The sequence below is a fragment of the Nicotiana tabacum genome, chromosome 4, assembly GCF_000715075.1.
Source record: "Nicotiana tabacum cultivar K326 chromosome 4, ASM71507v2, whole genome shotgun sequence".
Classification (NCBI taxonomy): domain Eukaryota; kingdom Viridiplantae; phylum Streptophyta; class Magnoliopsida; order Solanales; family Solanaceae; genus Nicotiana; species Nicotiana tabacum.
In genome coordinates this window covers 64,851,621-64,857,295 of record NC_134083.1, presented here as the reverse complement: position 1 = coordinate 64,857,295, position 5,675 = coordinate 64,851,621, and the positions used below count along the sequence as shown (strand labels likewise).

General features: G+C 34.6%; 1 pseudogene; it reads left to right on the top strand.

Moving 5' to 3' along the window:
- Positions 1–980: 980 nt before the first annotated feature.
- On the top strand, positions 981–5,675 carry LOC107761761 (ferric reduction oxidase 4-like; annotated as a pseudogene).

Genomic DNA, 5,675 nt, shown 5'->3' with positions numbered 1-5,675 from the left:
AAACCAAAACTGACGGTTCACATAAGTCATAATACATCATACGGAGCTACTCATGCTACCGAGCGAAGTGCAAATGCTCAAAATGACCGGTCATAATACATCATACGAAGCTACTCATACAACAAATAATTTTTTGTATATTTTAAATATATAATTATTTTTAAGAAACTTTAAGAATCTATATGTGTTAATTCACACTGAAAATTAAGTTCCTTTCATATTCGTTCCTTCATATAAATTGAGACAAAATGAGTATATTTTTCTTGAATATAACTTATGTACATCGTAGGTCGGTGTAAAGAAATTTTTATACAATCACGTCACTTTAAGGATATCTACCGATAAATCTCTTCAAAATGCGGGTACGTATTCCAATGGGTGTCAATGGTTCGGTTCGGCCGGTTATTTTATAAAATTTGTACCATACTATTTTTTCGGCTATTCTATCATGTATAACCAAAATTAGATTTTCCGAAATTGTCCCAATCACGTCAGTTTCTCTTCGATATGGGTACGGTTAGGTTAATTTTTGGCTATTATTTTAGTGCCATATAAAAATCACTAGTAGAAGTAGAATGCAATAACCTGCATTACAAAACTCTCTAGACATTTTTACTGTTTAAAGGGTGATGAATTAAGAAAACATGAAAGTTGATTAGAGTATAGATTCATCAACTATTCTATAGTAGTGTAAAAGAAACTAAGCAAAGACAAAGAAAAGACAAAGAGTATGAACCGGACTCGAGAATAAAGAATATAGAAGATTAAATATTCAAAAAGATAAATTTAAATCATACTAAAGGAAACATATTCAATACATTATAGTTTGCTACTTATAATTGCTAGAATACCGTGTGTCTTGCTAGTTAGGGAATTAAAAAAACTGAGATAGTACCACTACTTGGGAAGTCTACGCAAGGGAATTAGTTGTTAACATCAATCATAAAAAGTAAACGCTACAACATCTCTTTATAAGCCAATCCCATCGCATGCGTATGTATATGCAACAACAATTAAGATAGTAGTAATTCAATTCAAGAAACGATCTCCAGTTTAGGCAAAGATGGGGAGCAGTGTTGTGTGGAAAATTGTTTTGCTATTGGTTTTTATTGGATGGCTTTTCATCTGGATAATGTTACCTACAAAGACTTACAAAGATTCATGGACTCCCCAGCTCAAAATCAAGCTCAACTCCACATATTTCAGAGAACAAGGTAGTAATTACTCTAATTAAATTAGCTTAGTCAAATTTTTTCCCGTTTTTTCCTAGTTAGTATAACGCCAAATCTGAACCATTTCCTTAAGTTGAGTAGCAAATTTGGACCTTTGCCCTAAACCAATTGACACTTCGTTACTGCAGGGACAAATCTTCTTTTATTTACATTTCCTATAATGTTGATAGCTGCTCTGAGCTGCATCTATCTTCATCTTTACAGCAAGTCAAGTTCTGATCAGAGGTTAGTTAATGATTTTATTTCATTACCTCGTTCTCAGCCATTAATATTTATCACGTACGTTGGAGGAACAAAAAGATAACATAATTATATATTCTCGGCATGTTATAATTTCGTGAGCATTTTTACAGTACTAATGGCAATAAGGGGCAATATTTTCGTTCATGGAAACGGCCTGTGCTTGCGATGGCTCCTCTGGGAATTGTGAACGCCGTTGAGCTTGCATTTGCTGCTATGTTTATCGCCCTTCTAATTTGGTCTTTAGCCAACTACGTCTGTATCAGCTTTGGCCGTCTCCATATGCACAACGCTGGAGAGAAAGTGTAGGTTTTCTACTTCTTAAAATTAAACAGTTGAATCCTATTGTTGATATGTAAATATATATCTATGTTCCGCGTAAAAACTGTTGAATTCAGTTGAACTAATATTACAACATCGATCCGCCTCTTCTTATCAATGGATCGGTATTTTGGGTAATTTGCAGGTGGATGGCAAAGTTTCGAAGTGTATCTTTAAGGCTTGGCTACCTTGGGAATATTTGCTATGCGTTTTTGTTTTTCCCTGTGACCCGATTGTCTTCAATTTTGCCGCTGGTTGGGCTAACCTCAGAATCAAGCGTTAAGTATCATATCTGGCTTGGTCATGCCTCAATGGCTCTTGCCATTCTCCATAGTGTTGGCTTCGTCATATACTATGCCATGTCTCATCAAATGATAGAGGTTTGTTGACATTATTCTTTTATTGTTTGGAGCTCTTAGTTATTGCTCCATCTGTTTTGAACTTATTTCTCCTATTTAGGGAGTCAAACAATTCTTTTTTTACCATGTTTATTTGTAAATAGTTTTTAAATATTTTGAATCGTTAATTTTTGTGACTTATAGTACTTTTTATGTAGTTTCTAAATATGTAGATTTTATTTCAAATAACCTAAAGAAGCCGCTATATATGCCTGAATTCATACCAAAAATTAGTCAACTTGATCCTCGTACTCCAAAAAGTTTCAAACAAATTGTAACGGAGGGAGTATACTTTGGATGATATGTTTAATGACAAACGAATTTAGGGTAAAATCTGTGAATTCACCTGAACACCAAGCTATGCTCTCGGATTGAGTCCACCAAGGCTAGCAAGATCTTGGATTCGCCTCTATCTTTAATTAATCCTACAACTAAATAATTTTTTTTGCAGGTGTTAGAATGGAGCAGTACCTACGTATCCAACGTGGCTGGAGAAATTGCTGCCTTGGTTGCAATAGCAATGTGGTGTACTAGTTTGTACACGATCAGGAGAAAGATGTTTGAAGTATTCTTCTACGCACATCAGCTCTATATTCTCTACATCTTCTTCTACCTATTGCATGTTGGTGCTGCCTACACATGCATGATCCTCCCTGGAATTTTTCTCTTTATGATCGACCGATACTTAAGATTCTTACAGTCTAAAGGAAGGGCTCGATTAATTTCTGCACGTCTTTTACCTTGTAGCACTATTGAACTCACCTTTTCCAAAAATCCAGGTGAATATAATCTTTGCACTTACCTAAGCATGTTAATTAGTTACCTTTTCAAGATGTTAAAGAAGCTAGTATATACGTATATTAATGGATGTACGTACTTATTTTCACTTTACAGCATTGACGTACAACCCTACAAGCATCTTGTTTGTAAATGTGCCAAGCGTATCCAAGTTGCAGTGGCATCCATTTACTGTAATTTCTAACAGTAATTTGGAGGCAGATAAACTCAGTGTTGTCATTAAATGCATGGGAAGTTGGAGTCAAAAGTTAGAAAAACAACTTTCTTCTTCTCCGGATCATCTTCAAATCTCAACAGAGGGACCCTATGGACCTTCATCATCTCATTTCTTAAGGTAAGTACCAAGGCGGAAACCTATATATATATATATATATATATATATATATATATATATAATCATCCATTGTAGTTAGGTGATTTTACCTCAAGACCTTTCCTTGTTTTTATTTTCACTATGAAGTCGCGTTTTCATACTTTTTCTTTTATTCATACGATTTACTTATATGTTTACTTGAGAAATCATGGGAAATCTTTTGTCTAGTATAAAGTACCAACCATGACATCTGCTAATGAACAGATATTTGATTGAACATAGAAATGTTCTAAAAAAAATACTATTAAGAGTAAAACGCAAAGTTTAGAGTTGAATATACATAAATATTTCATTTTTTTTTGGATAAATTAAAAAAGTGTACTTTCATATAATCAAACTGCTCTTGATTTATATTCAAATATCCGCTCGTTGAACACATAGTCTTAGTAGTTGTTGCTCGACTTGCTGTGAGTTTGAGAGTTAAATTGTTTCTCCAGATCTGTTGTAATTCATGATCAGCTTCTATATACTTTTAACTTTTTCACTAGGTCATCTAAAAAATAACTAAAAGGCAATCGTCTATAATAAGTACTTTACTTTTACTTGTCCACTATACTAAAAATATATTTTTACTTTTACTTGTCCATTTTACTAGCAAATAAGAGAGACAAAAAATAATTTCGTGTTTTACCCTTATCATTAACTACTCATTCCCAAATCATCTCCCAATATTTTTTGAAATGCTATCATGGGTAAAATTATAAAATACATACTTCATTCGTTTTTCATAAAGGAAATACAAAGTTAAAAATGGACAACTAAAAATAAACGGAGGGAGTAAAATTATTAAACCGGAAAATAATATAGGATACCTGCTAGAATAAAGTAAAAACACTGATACTATAAGAGTTGTTTACGTTATCGGTATGTATAAATTAAACTTATAATTCACTAGTGATGCCTTGTACAAAGAATTTAACGAAAACAATGTGACATTGCAGTCGGGAGTGCCTGGTAATGGTCAGTGGAGGAAGCGGAATTGCTCCCATGATTTCCATAATCCGAGAGCTCATTTACAGAAGCACACAACCCAACACCAAAGTACCAAAGCTGATCCTAATTTCAGCATTCAAGAACACAGCTGATCTCACAATGCTAGACCTCTTGCTTCCTCTCTCCACCACTCCTGCTGATATTTCAAACTTAGATTTGCAAATCGAAGCATATATTAGTAGAGAAAATGGACAAGAATATAACATTGAAAGTGCCCATCACAAGCAACTCATCCAGACAATAGTGTTCAAACATAATCCAAATGACTCCGCCATTTCTGCAGCCCTTGGCCCAAGCAGTTGGCTATGGCTCGGCGCGATAATTTCGTCCTCATTTGTCATGTTTCTCCTTTTGTTAGGCATTGTCACACGTTACTCCATATACCCAATTGAGCGCGATGGCAGGCTCTATCATTACAGTGCAAAAATCATTTGGGACATGTTCTTGGTTTGTGCCTCCGTTTTTATTGCCACCAGCATCATTTTTATGTGGCAAAAAAGGGACAATGAAGCTGAAGGGAAACAAATTCAGAATGTGGAACTACCTACCCCTACAAGTTCACCTGCAAGTTTATTATGTGGTACAGAAAGGGAACTGGAAAGTCTTCCCCACCAGTCTCTTGTTCAAGCCACTAAGGTGCATTATGGTGCTAGGCCTGATCTAAAAAGTGAGTTTACTAATTCTTGTTGGTTCACTCATTCAGAAATTTCGCTAAAATTTTTACAATTTAATATATATATAAAAAGTAATAGTAGTAATATTTAACTAGTATACATAGTATAATTTTTTCCGATAAAAGGTGTTCAACTCACCACCCTTTGTCGGCTCTAGCTCCGCCCTTACCGCTCTCACACACCAATCGTCTTGAAATAGTTGTTATGAAATGAACTAAATATTTGAATTGCGTGACATGCAGGAATACTTTTTGATTGCAAAGCATCAGATGTTGGAGTTGTAGTTTGCGGGCCACAGAGCATGAGACATGAAGTTGCCAAAATATGTGCTTCTGGCTTGGCAGAAAACCTGCATTTTGAGGCTATCAGCTTTAATTGGTGATGTTTGGGTTTGCAAAACGAGGACAGATGTGTGGTTTTATAATACTGTTTCTTTTTCTTTTTTCTTTCTGGTTAATTGCTACTCAATTTGGAAGGATTGGCTTTTGGATTGTTTGTTGTGTGCAAGTTTCTAAGTGTTTGTTGTGTGCAAGTTTCCAAGACAGGGCAAAGAAAGTTGTGTTGTGTACAGCTTAACCTGTTCAAAAGTTGTATAAAAATAATATGCTCTTATAATGTTTTACGTATAAAGAAAATAATGAGCATC